Genomic DNA, 13,901 nt, shown 5'->3' on the forward strand with positions numbered 1-13,901 from the left:
GGAGTTTGGTTGGTAACCGCATGTGTCACATTCCGGTAGGCAAACAAGAAGTTGTCCACCTTGTGTTGTAGGGGTATATCTTCATTAGACATTGCCTTGATAGCCTTCTTGAATGTTTGGACAAACCTCTCAGCCAATCCATTAGTGGCTGGATGATATGGGGCAGATGTGTAATGCTTAACACCATTGTTCTTTAAGAACCTCCGGAACTCTTCAGACACAAACTGTGGTCCATTGTCAGAGCAAATCTGTTCAGGCAGCCCATTCCTGGCGAATATGGTTCGTAAAACTGCGATAGTTTTTTCCGTGGTGGTTGAGGACATTTTTATTACCTCTGGCCACTTTGAATGTGCATCCACCGCAATTAAAAACATCGAGTCCATGAAGGGACCAGCAAAATCAATGTGCACCCTTTGCCATGGAGACGAGGGCCACTCCCATGGATGCAGAGGAGCTTGTGGTGGGGCGTTTTGGACCTTCTGGCATCCTGCACAGCTCTTGGTCATCTCTTCGATTTCTCTATCGATTCCCGGCCACCACACAAACGCTCTGGCTAAGCTCTTCATCTTTACCCCACCCAGATGACCCTCATGAAGCTCATTGAGCACCCTACCTGTCAACTCAGGTGGAATTACTACTCTGGATCCACACATCAAGGTTCCTCTGCACACTGACAGCTGTTCTCTTCTCGGCGAGAATGCCGGCAGCAGTGGTTCGCCATGTGCTGGCCATCCCTTCACCATTAAATCATAGACCCGTGATAGTGTCGGATCATTCCGTGTTTCCTTTACTATGTTTGCATTCGTCACAGGGTCCTCTTTTTCCACCATCGGCAATGGTAGACATGACAATCCATCGGCATTTCCATGCTGTTTAGTTCCTTTGTACTCGATGTCATATTGGTGTGCCCCTAGGAAAAGGGAACATCTCTGCAGCCGTTGTGCTGTCATTATTGGTACGCCCTTCTGAGGGTTGAAAATGGAGACAAGAGGTTGATGATCGGTTAGTAGAGTAAATTTTTGACCGTGCAGGTAGTGATTGAACTTCTTCACCCCCCACACTAGGCTGAGGGCCTCTCTGTCAATCTGGGCGTAGTTACGCTCGGCAGAAGTTAACGAGCGTGACGCAAAAGCTATCGGCCTCTCTAAACCATCAAGGAATTTATGTGACAGTACCGCCCCAATGCCGTAGGGAGACGCATCACACGCCAGCCTGATTGGCAGTGCTGGGTTGTAGTGAGCCAATACTTCCCTTGAAGTGACTAAGTCCTTACTCTTCTGAAAAGCACGCTTACAATCATCGCTCCATTTCTATGCTACCCCCGTTCGTAGCAGGGCGTTCAGTGGGTGCAGAATTGTCAACAAATTCGGCAAAAACTTATGATAGTAATTCACCAATCCGAGGAATGACCTCAGTTGCGACACATTTTCAGGTGCTGGGGCCTTAACAACCGCTTCAATTTTGTCAGGGGACTTATGTAACCCCTCTTCATCAATCACGTGGCCACAATACGATATCTGTTTCTTAAAAAATTCGCACTTGGGGCGGTTGGCTCGCAGCCCATGTTCCCGTAGTCTAGTGAGCACCTGTTCTAGGTTGTTAAGGTGTTCACTTTCATCTTCACCTGTTAAAAGGATGTCATCCAAGTAACACTGAGTCCCCGGAATCCCTTGCAGAACTTGTTCCATCGCTCTTTGCCATATCGCCGGAGCCGATGCTACTCCGAATACCAATCGATGATACTGGTAAAGACCTTTGTGAGTGTTTATCGTGAGATACTTCCTAGAGGACTCCTCAACCTCCATCTGCAAATATGCTTGTGCTAGGTCAATTTTTGTAAAACGCTTCCCTCCAGACAGTGAGGCGAAGATGTCTTCTATCCTTGGAAGAGGATATTGTACTGTGTGAAGGACTGGGTTCACCGTCACCTTGAAATCCCCACAGATGCGAAACTTCCTTGGTTCCCCGAACTTACTGCTTAACGTTTTCTTCATGAAAGGAACGATGGGTGTCGCCCACTCACTCCAGTCGACCTTAGACAACATGCTCGCCTTCTCCAGATTCTCCAGCTCTGCCTCGACGGCTTGGCGAATTGCATATGGTACCGGTCTTGCTTTGAAAAATTTGGGAACTGCATTCTCTTCTATTTTTATCGGTGCGGTTTCACCTTTAAGTGTGCCCAGTTCTTGTTGAAATACCTCTTTGGCGTTAGCTAAGATTGTTGACAATCGTCCAGGAGTGACGTCTTCATCTTTTTTACCATCCACCATCATTGCATGAATGGAGTGCCAATCTAAGTTTATCTTCCTGATCCATTCCCGTCCCAATAATGGTAGTCCACCATTTGGCAGTATGTAGAGATACAAAATCCGTATTTTCTTGCTGTTGTATTCGACAGGCACCCTTATTTTTCCTCTGGGGTATACTTTTTGCCCCGTATACGTCGTCAAGACGATGGATGTCTCTCTCAAGGGTATGTGTGAAAATAGCTGCTCGTAGTCTCGTCGATTCATGATGATTAGCGCTGATCCTGTATCCAATTCCATTTTAACTTGTGACCCTGCTATCGTGAGGGTGACCCAAATGGTTCAGTGATCCTCTTTTGCGATTACATTGTGAAGTTTGAGACAGCTTAGTCTCCTGTTCCTGGATTCACTATCGCTCATCTGGTCTTCGGAACTACTGTCCGTCATCTTTTGTACTTTCTTCTACGGTTCCTTAGTAGCCTTTTTGATGTCACTGGTCTTCTTCCCAGACCTGCAAACTCGTGCAATGTGTCCCATCTTCCCGCATTGCCTGCATATTTTGTCTTTGGACCAGCAGTCCTTCTGGTCATGGTTAGTTCTGCCGCAGCAATAACATTTTGCAAATCCCCGTGTCATTTCGTGGGTGCCGTACCCCTGTGGTTTTTGTTGAATTTCTGCAGCTCCCCTGGCTGCTGCTTCATACGATACTGCCACGCTAAAAGCCTTATCTAGCGTCAGCTCTTTCTCTGAGAGTATCTTCTTCTGTGTTCCTTCACTCAGGAGTCCACAGACAAATTTGTCCCGTAGGGTATCTGCCAGTCCTGCTCCGAACTGGCAGTGCTTTGATAGCTTGCGTAGTTCCGTAAGATACTCAGCATTGCTCTCATCTTTGTGCTGAGTTCTCCTGTGGAATTTAAATCTTTCTGCTATCAACAGCGGTGCAGGGTTTAAGTGTTCCTGTAGGACAGCAACAATTTCATTAAAACTCTTCACCTTCGGTTTGGCTGGAGTAAACAGGTCCCGCAATAGGCCGTACGTTCTAGCGCCCATTAAGTTTAGCAATATCGATGCCTTTTTCCCCTCCGCTATTTTATTTGCCTCGAAATATACCTCTACTCTTTCCACATACGTGGTCCAGTCCTCTATTGTATTATCAAAAGCAGTGATGCAGCCAGTCTTCAGCATCTTGCAAATCTAAAATGGCGCCTCCCGTGCTTTGCCTTCTTCCCCGATTTAACAAAATGGCGCCTCCCACGCGTTGCCTTCTTCCCCGCTGTTGTTAGCGCTGATTTCCACGGTTTCTTGCATGTTTAATATTGATTCTTTTTCTTTTATTATTTTCCCGTCATGGAGCGGACTCCCTGGGACACTTCCCTCCCTCTTCTTAGGTCCGAACGCATCCTGGATTCGAAGCACCGGCCACGCCCTGTGTGCTCCACCCTCTCTCTCTCTCTCTTTGCTTCCCGACTCGCTGCCCGGCCCCATTGAAAAGCCACCCGATCGAGCTCTAGCCCGCCGCAGCCCAGGAAGGGTCAGTGCACTACCTACCACCAGCCCGATTAGCTGGGAAACCACAGACCGAGGAACCCAGCCTGGCTCTGGACAGTCTCTCCTGCAAGTTTTCAATCCGACGATTTGGAGGGCGGTTGCCCATGGTCAAAGCCCGTTTCCCGAGTTTCTTTGGATTTTTTTTTTTCTTTCTTCTGGCTTCGACCTTCAATAACGTCGTCTGAGGTGCTGCTGAGTTGCAGGTAAGTTCGTTTCTTACTCGTCGCCAGTGTTACGTCCGTGAATAATTGAGACACGGACAGCAGGAGTGAACAAAATGAGTCTTTACTGGTGGAAGTCAATAGTGAAACTAAAAACACAGAGGCTCACTAGCGCCTTTTATACAGGGGTGGTCACTGCCGGTACTGCAGTCTGAGACCAGTTATTCTCTTAAAGGTACATACACAACAGAAAACATAGTGTCAATCCTACAGGACCACGTAGACACCACACCGCTGCTGATAGTGGAAAGATTTAAGTTTCACAAAAGGAACGAGCATAAAGATGAAAGTAATGCTGAGTTTTTAATGGAACTGCACAAGCTATCGAAACACTGCCAGTTTGGAACGGGACTAGCAGATAATTTAAGGGACAAGTTTGTGTGTGGGCTTCAAAGTGAAGGAACCCAGAAACGGCTTCTATCAGAAAAGGATCTTACGCTGGACAAGGCTTTCAGCATGGCAGTATCACACGAAGCAGCAGCACGGGGCGTGGCAGAGATACAACTGAGACTGCAAGAATATGGCACAAATGAAATGTCATATGGAACAATGAAGTGCTATTGCTGCGGCAGAACAACACGCGACCATAAGGATTGTTGGTTCAAGGACCAAGTGTGCAGACAGTGTGGAAAAGTAGGACACATAGCAAGAGTCTGCAGGTCGGAAAAGAAAACCAGCAGCAAGAAATCCCCACAGAAGAAGTACAAGAAGGTACATAAGGTGACGGAGAGTAGTGCAGACGAACAGAAAAGTGATACAGACTCTGGAAGCAAGGAGCTGGGTTGTCTGAAACTACATAATGTGATCAAAACGGAGGATCTCCAAACTATCTGGGTCACGCTCAAGATAGCCGAAGTCCAAGTGAAAATGGAATTGGACACAGGATCAGCCCTAACAGTCATAAACCGAAGGGACTACAAGCGGCTATTCTCACATATACCCTTGAGAGATACAGAGATTGTCTTGAAGATGTACACGGGGCAAAAAGTCTACCCCAAAGGAAAAATAAGGGTGAACGTTATATATAAAGGCAAGGAAACACCAAAAATGGACCTATATGTATTGCCAGATGGAGGACCACCACAACTAGGACGTGAATGGATCCGGAAGATACAGCTAGATTGGCATTCCATATAAGCACTGACTGTAGATGCCAAAAAGGATGAGGACGTCACACCTGGACGACTGTCAAAAATGCTAACTGACGCACAAGAAGTGTTCCAGGAGGGACTCGGAACACTGAAAGGCATAACAGCGATGATCAAAATAGAGGAAAATGCAAGCCCAATGTTTTTCAAGGCCAGACCGGTACCATATGCGATCCGCCCAGCCGTCGAAGCAGAGCTGGAAGGTTTGGAACATTCAGGAGCACTGTCCAAAGTGGACTGGAGCGAGTGGGCTACACACACCGTTCCTGTAATGAAGAGGTCGTTGAGTAATACGCCTGGGGAACCAAAGAAGGTTCGCATCTGTGGGGACTTTAAGGTGACAGTGAACCCAATGCTTCACACTGTACAGCATCCGCTTCTGCGGATTGAAGATATTTTTGCCTCGCTATCTGGATGGAAACGCTTCACTAATATTGATCTGGCCCAGGTGTACCTGCAAATGGAGGTAGAAGAAGCCTCGAAACAGTACCTCATGATCAACACTCATAAAAGTCTCTACCAATACAACCGGATGGTGTTCGGGGTAGCATCAGCTCCGGCTATTTGGCAAAGGGCAATGGGTCAAGTCCTGCAAGGGATTCCAGGCACCCAGTGTTATTTGGACGACATCCTGGTCATGGGCGAAAATGACAGTGTTCACCTCGCCAACCTGGAGCAGGTGCTCACTAGATTGAAGGAATATGGGCTCCGAGCTAATCGCCACAAATGCAAGCTTTTCCAGAAGCAGATCTCGTATTGTGGCCACGTTATTGATGTAGAGGGGTTACATAAGTCCCCTGAAAAGATTGAGGCAGTAGTCAAGGCTCCAGCACCGGAAAATGTGTCACAACTGAGGTCGTTCCTCGGGCTGGTGAACTACTACCATAAGTTCTTGCCGAATTTGCCTACAGTACTACACCCACTGAACATCCTACTGCAAACGGGGGTACCATGGAAGTGGAATGGCGAATGTAAATGAGCTTTCCAGAAGTGCAAAGAATTGATCACATCAAAAGAGGTGTTGGCTCATTTCAACCCAGCACTACCAATTCGGTTGGCGTGTGATGCATCACCCTATGGCATTGGAGCTGTGCTGTCGCACAAATTCCCGGACGGCTCGGAGAGGCCAGTAGCCTTTGCGTCTCGGTCACTAACCTCAGCCGAGCGTAACTATGCCCAGATTGACAGGGAGGCCCTCAGCCTAGTGTGGGGAGTGAAAAAGTTCAACCACTATCTGCACGGGCAGAAGTTCACCTTGCTGATTGACCACCAGTCACTTGTCTCCATCTTTAATCCAAAGAAGGGCATTCTGGTGATGACTGCGCAACGGCTACAAAGATGGTCCCTTTTTCTAGGGGCGAAGCAATATGAAATCGAGTATAAGGGCACGAAGCAACATGGAAATGCTGATGTGCTATCACGCCTGCCACTGCCTACTGCGGAGGAAGCACCAGCAGTGGACCCTGTCGAAATATTTTATTCGACTATAATTGAACGCTTGCCAGTAACTAACGCTGATATAGAGAAGGAGACCCGAAATGACCCGATACTGTCTCGGGTATATGACTTGACGGTGAAGGAATGGCCAACACATGGCGATTCACTGTTGCCAGCATTCTCATCCAGAAGAGAACAGCTGTCAATATGCCAGGGGACCTTGATGTGTGGATCCCGAGTGGTAATTCCACCCAAGTTAAGGGAGAGAGTGCTCAATGAGCTTCACGAAGGCCATCTGGGAGGGGTGAAAATGAAAAGCCTTGCTAGGGCTTATGTGTGGTGGCCGGGGATCGATCAGCAAATCCAGGACCTGACAAAGAGCTGCTCAGGATGCCACAAGGTCCAGAATGCACCACCACATGCCCCTCTACACCCATGGGAGTGGCCCTCATCTCTATGGCAACGGGTGCATATTGATTTTGCTGGTCCATTCATGGACTCAATGTTTTTAATAGCCGTGGATGGGCACTCGAAATGGCTTGATGTGATCCAAATGTCCTCCACCACCACGGAGGAAACTATTGCAGTCCTACAGACCATATTTGCCAGGAACGGCTTGCCAGGGCAGATTTGCTCTGATAACGGACCACAGTTTGTGTCCGAAGAGTTTCAAAGATTTATGAAAAGGAATGGGGTAAGGCATTACACATCCGCCCCGTATCATCCAGCCACAAATGGATTGGCTGAGAGCTTCGTACAAACCTTTAAAAAAGCAGTAAGGGCCATGTGCAATGACGACATTCCACTGCAGCATAAGGTGGACAATTTCCTGTTAGCCTACAGAAATGCGACACGTGAAGTCACCAACCAAACCCCGGCCATGATGTTCTTTAACCGAAGGTTGAGATCTCGTCTGGATTTGCTCAGACCAAATGTACGAAGAGATGTTAAGAATAAGCAATTCCAGCACATCAATGAGAAGCCGACAAGGAGCTTCAATGTAGGGCAACCAGTCTTGGCCCACGACTACCGAACAGAGAAATGGCAACCAGGAACGATATGCACACGGCAGGGGCCACTAATGTACACAGTGGATGTTGGGGAGAACATTGTGAGACGCCATGTTGACCAGATCCTAGAGTCACAGGAACGAGTCAACCCCAAGTCTCGCGTACCTGGTGATGAACCCGACATACAGGTAGCATCTACGCCAGAAACAGTAGCATCGGAAGCTGATGAACCAACCGACGACAGGGGGCCAGAATCGCCTCCGCACCAAGAGCAAGACACTCAGGAAAGGCGCTATCCAGAAAGGATCAGGAAGCCTCCCCAAAGACTGAATTTATAAATAGACTATTTTCAGTTAATGTTGCATGTTAAAAGTGTTAATTGTAATTAGTTAATATTTAATTGTTAAATGAATGTTATGGTACTGTTAATCTAAAAGGGGAGGAATTGTAGTGTATGTACCTTTAAGGGGAGAACTACTTTTTACAGCTCCTGTATACTGTAGTACCGGCAGTGACCACAACTGTATATAACCCTGAGTAGGGATCTGTACAGTTAGTTTTAGAGTAACCCTCATCCAGTAAACACCTGTTGATTGTTCTCTGCAGTCTCTTGTCTAGTTATTGAAGAACACACAACATCAAGATACACGGATTCAACAGGAGTCCTTTTACACAGAATACAGAAAGTTAACGTGCATGTACAGCAAGCAGTTACGAAGGCGTTTGGCATGTTCACCTTATTGCAAGGGGGTTGGAGTACAATAGAAAAGAAGCCTTGCTGCAATTGTATGGGGATTTTGGAATTTAAGACAATCAAGGGATATGGGGAACGGGCTGGAAAGTGCAGTTGATGTAAAAGGTCAGTCATGATCTTATTGAGTTTCGGTGAGTGGGCGAGAACATGGCAATAGGATTATAATGTGGATAAATGTGAAGTTATCCACTTTGGTAGAAAAAACAGAAAGGCAGAGTATTTCCTAAATGGAGAAGGATTGGGGAAAGCAAATGCTTAAAAGGATCTGGGTGTCCTTGTTCATGAGTCACTGAAAGTGAATGTGCAGGTGCAGCAAGCTGTTAGGAAGGCAAATGGTATGCTGGCCTTCATTACAAGAGGATTTGAGTACAGGAGTAAAGAAGTCTTACTCCAATTATATAGGCCTTGGTGAGACCAAAGCTGGAGTATTGTGTACAGTTTTGGTCCCCTTACCTAATGATGGATAAACTTGCCACAGATGGAGTGCAATAAGGGTTCACGAGATTGATTCCTGGGATGGCGGGACTGTCATATGAGAACAGATTGAGTAAACTAGGCCTGTATTCTCTTGAATTCAGAAGACTAAGAGGGGATTTCATTGAAGCATACAAAATTATTACAAGGCTTGATAGGGTGGATGCTGGGAGAATGTTTCCCTTGGCTGGGGAGTCTAGAACCAGGGGCCACAGCCTCAGGATAAAGGGTAGGCCATCCAGGACTGAGATGAGAAGGAATTTCTTCACACAGAGGGTGGTGAATCTTTGGAATTCTCTACCCCAGAGGGCTGTGGAGGTTCAGTCATTGAGAATATTCAAAACAGAAGTCGATAGATTTCTGACTTGTAAGGGCATCAAGGGATATGGCGATAAGGCCGTTGCATGGAATTGATGTAGAAGATCAGCCATGATCTCATTGAATGGCAGAGCAGGCTCGAAGGGCCGAATGGCCGAATCCAGATCCTATTTCTTATGTTCTTATGTTTTAGTGGCCTATTCTTGCTCCTGATTCTTATGTAACTTAAGTAGCAGGTGTAGGGAGTTGGGGTTAGTTGGTGTAGGGATTCCAGATGTCATTGGGTCCCCATTTTAAAGTCCCCACATTTTGCTTTACAACAAAGCTTAGAGTAATATGCAAGGTAGCTGCAGCGGGTTGAACCAGAGACTGGTACACGCTGAGAAGCTGGGGCAGGTCAATTGGTGCTGCTGCAGCGGCACCAAGTGGTGACATAGAGAGTTGCCATTATTATTATGGACAGAGCAATTTATTACAGAAAAGTTGGCACAGAAGTGTGACAAAATAGGGACAGGAAGTTTGGTAGTAAGGAACTGGCGCAGATGAAATGTTTTATTTACATTTTATTGAATCGATAAATATATGGAATGAGTGATAGAGTAATTTGTTACATTTCAACATAAATAAAGTGCAGGTGGATACATTGAGAGTATTTGGATATAATCATTCTTGCATATTCTGGACATTGTGCCTGGGTACGAGAACTAAATCAGGCAGGTTATAGTTCCACAACATGTCAAGGAAATCTAATATAATTAGTCCTGCCTCTCGTCAGAAGCAATTCAAAGTGAATATGTGTCATATACACGTGAGTATATACAAATCAATTTAATATTTACTTCATAGATGCTTCAAGCCCAGCAAAACACAGAACACTGAGCATAAAAGCGTGAGATCGTGGGGCAACCTTATCTTACAAGATATAGTAGTTAACCCTGATGCGCCATCAATTACTCAAAAGACTGAAGTTGAGCGAGTAACAATCAGGCTTTTATTAACTAAAGAATGAAGGTCTAGTCTCGAGTGGTCGACCCGTCCAGAATACTAAGGGACTGGGAGGTAGTCACTTATATACCTGGAATAGTGGGAGGAGTCAGCCGAGGCATGTCCAGACCTGTACCTAGTGGAATACACATACAGACACAGACAGGTATGACAGTGGTTTACCACATTCACCCCTTGTTTAAAAATGAGTCCGGCGGGGTGAAGTGTATTTAAAAGTTCGTGTATTGGAGTCTCTCCGGAGGTCTTGTCTGCCGCTGTGATCGACGTGGCGACGGCAGGGGTGGTGGAGCTTCCGGCGTCGCGTCCCGTGTAGGCTGGGGCCCTGGAGTGTAGTCCTCGTGGGTGACGGTCCAAGGCGAGCCGGCTGCTGGGGTTGGATATCGGGTCGTGGGGGGGGGTGGTAATGGGTAGTGGGTTACAGCGGTCCCCGAGGGTGCGAGGTCTCGTATGGAGACTGTGTCCTCCCGCCCGTCCGGGTATGCAATGTAAGCGTACTGGGGGTTGGCGTGGAGGAGGTCGACCCTCTCGACCAGGGGGTCCGTTTTATTGGCCCTCACGTGTCTTCTCAGTAGTACCGGCCCTGGGGACGTCAGCCATGGCGGTAACGATGTCCCCGATGTGGACTTCCTTGGGAAGACAAACATTTTCTCGTGAGGGGTGGCATTGGTGGCAGTGCAGAGAAGTGACCGAATCGAGTGGAGCGCATCGGGGAGCACCTCCTGCCAGCGGGAGGTCGGAAGGCCCCTAGACTTTAAGGCTAGTAGGGCAGCCTTCCAAACAGTTGCATTCTCTCTTTCCACCTGTCCGTTCCCCCGGGGGTTGTAACTGGTGGTCCTGCTTGTGGCTATACCCCTAGCGAGCAGGTACTGGTGGAGTTCGTCGCTCATAAACGATGAGCCCCGGTCGCTATGGATATAGCTGGGGAAACCGAACAGGGTGAAGAGGCTGTTCAGACATTTAATGACCGTGGCACTGGTCATGTCCGGGCAGGGGATAGCGAACGGGAACCGGGAGTACTCGTCAATGATGTTGAGGAAGTACACATTGCGGTCGGAGGAGGGGAGAGGCCCTTTAAAATCGACGCTCAGGCGTTCGAAAGGGCGAGTGGCTTTTATCAGGTGGGCTCTGTCTGGTCTATAAAAGTGCGGTTTGCACTCAGCGCAGACTTGGCAGTTCTTGGTCATGGTCCTGACCTCCTCAATGGAGTAAGGCAGGTTGCGGGCCTTGATGAAGTGGAAGAACCTGGTGACCCCCGGGTGGCAGAGGTCATTGTGGAGGGCCCTCAGCCTATCGATCTGCGCGCTGGCGCAGGTGCCACGCGATAGGGCATCTGGGGGTTCATTGAGCTTCCCAGGCCGGTACAAGATCTCGTAATTGTAGGTGGAAAGTTCGATTCTCCACCTCAAGATCTTGTCATTTTTGATTTTGCCCCTCTGCTTGTTGTTGAACATAAAAGCAACTGAACGCTGGTCAGTGAGCAGGGTAAATCGTTTTCCGGCCAGGTAGTGCCTCCAATGACGCACAGCCTCCACGATAGCCTGGGCCTCCTTCTCGACCGCGGAGTGTCTGGTCTCCGGGCCCTGGAGGGTTCGTGAGAAGAATGCCACAGGTCTCCCCGCCTGATTAAGGGTGGCGGCCAGAGCGAAGTCGGACGCATCGCTTTCCACCTGGAAGGGGATGGATTCGTCCACTGCATGCATGGTGGCTTTGGCAATGTCTTCCTTGATACGGTGGAAGGCTAAGCGGGCCTCTGCCGTCACGGGAAAAGAGGTGGACTTGATCAGCGGACGGGCTTTGTCTGCATAGTAGGGGACCCACTGAGCGTAGTAGGAAAAAAACCCTAGGCACCTCTTCAGAGCTTTTAGGCAGTGGGGCAGTGGGAGTTCCATAAGGGGACGCATCCGGTCCGGGTCGGGACCGATGACCCCGTGTTCTACAGCACAGCCAAGGATGGCGAGGCGGTCTGTGCGGAATATGCACTTCTCCTTGTTATATGTCAGGTTCAGGAGTTGGGCGGTGCGGAGGAATTTCTCGAGGTTTGCGTCATGGTCCTGCAAGTCATGGCCGCAGATGGTCACATTATCTAGGTAAGGGAAAGTGGCCTGCAGCTCGTTTTGATCGACCATCCGGTCCATCTCCCTTTGGAAGACGGAGACCCCGTTGGTAACGCCGAAGGGAACCCTAAGGAAGTGATAGAGGCGGCCGTTTGCCTCAAAAGCAGTATACTGGCGGTCTTCAGGGCTGATGGGGAGCTGGTGGTACGCTGATTTCAGGTCAATGGTCGAAAAGACGCGGTACTGCGCGATCTGGTTGACCATGTCAGCTATGCGGGGGAGTGGGTAGGCGTCCAGCAGGGTGTAGCGGTTTATTGTTTGGCTGTAGTCGATGACCAGGCGTTGTTTCTCGCCGGTCTTAACGACCACAACCTGGGCTCGCCAGGGGCTGGAGCTGCCCTCAATAATCCCCTCCTTCAGGAGCCGTTCCACTTCGGTTTTGATGAAAACCCTGTCCCCGGCACTGTATCGCCTGCTCTTTGTGGCGATGGGCTTACAGTCGGGGGTGAGGTTAGCAAACAGTGGGGGGGGTGGGACTCTGAGTGTGGAGAGGTTGCATCTAGTGCGCGGCAGGCAATTTGGAGGCTGCTGGCTGCGGACTGTGAGTGGGGGGAGGGGGCCACCGTACGCCATCGTAACGCTTTTGAGGTGGCACTGGAAATCCAACCCCAGTAGAACGGCAGCGCAGAGGTCGGGCAGGACCAGGAGTTTAAAATTATTGAACACAGTCCCGTCTACTACTAGTGTCACCACGCAGTAGCCGCCAATGTCCGCTGACTGGGACTCGGAGGCCATAGAAATCCGCTGGTGCGCAGGCAGGACTGGGAGAGAGCAACGCCGCACCGTGTCGGGGTGGATGAAGCTCTCTGTGCTCCCGGAGTCAAAAAGGCAGTTTATTGCATGGCCGTTTACCTTAACGTCCATTTTGGACCGAGCTAGCTGGTGCGGTCTCGTTTGGTCCAGCGTCACAGAGGCCAGCGTAGGGGTCGGTGTGTCGCTGCGAGTATCAGATGGGGGGGGGTTGGCGGTCTGCTGCGTCCCGGCTGGTGTCCAAGATGGCGGCGCCCATGATTCCCATGTGGCTGGAGTCGTCCAAGATGGCTGCTGCTGCGGTGGTTCGCCCATGGCTGGGGAGGCCCAAGATGGCGGCTCGCACGGCCCACACGCGGCGCTGCTGGCGTTCGGGGTGGCTTTGGCCTTGCAGACGCTGGCGTAGTGTCCCTTTTTCCCGCAGCCCGAGCAGGTTGCATTCTTCGCCGGGCAGCGCGCTCTGGGGTGTTTGGCCTGGCCACAGAAGTAGCATTTCTGGCCTTGGGATACTGCTGTCTGGCTTTGGGACACTGCTGCGGTAGTTGGGCCGTTGTTGGGCTGTGGCTGGGGTGGCACGGTGCTATGGGGCTGTCCTACCGTGTCCCAGGTTGTCGTTCCCCGCGGCGTCCACGGTGCAGAGGAGTAGGCATCCATGCCCCGGAAGGCTGCGTCCAGCGTTAGTGCGATGTCGGAGGCTTTGTCAAGGGTGAGGTCACTCTGCTCCAGCAGTCGCTGTCGGGTGTAGTTGGACCTGTGGCCCGCTACGAAGGCATCCCGGATCAGTTCCTCCGTGTACTTAGTGGGCGTTACCGCCTTACACCCACAGGCCCGGCCAAGCACGGACAGTGCTTGGAGGTATTCCTCAGTCGATTCCCC

Source organism: Somniosus microcephalus, unplaced genomic scaffold (genome assembly GCF_052327205.1).
Source record: "Somniosus microcephalus isolate GS21.2 unplaced genomic scaffold, FLI_Smic_1.0 unresolved_chr4, whole genome shotgun sequence".
Classification (NCBI taxonomy): Eukaryota; Metazoa; Chordata; class Chondrichthyes; order Squaliformes; family Somniosidae; genus Somniosus; species Somniosus microcephalus.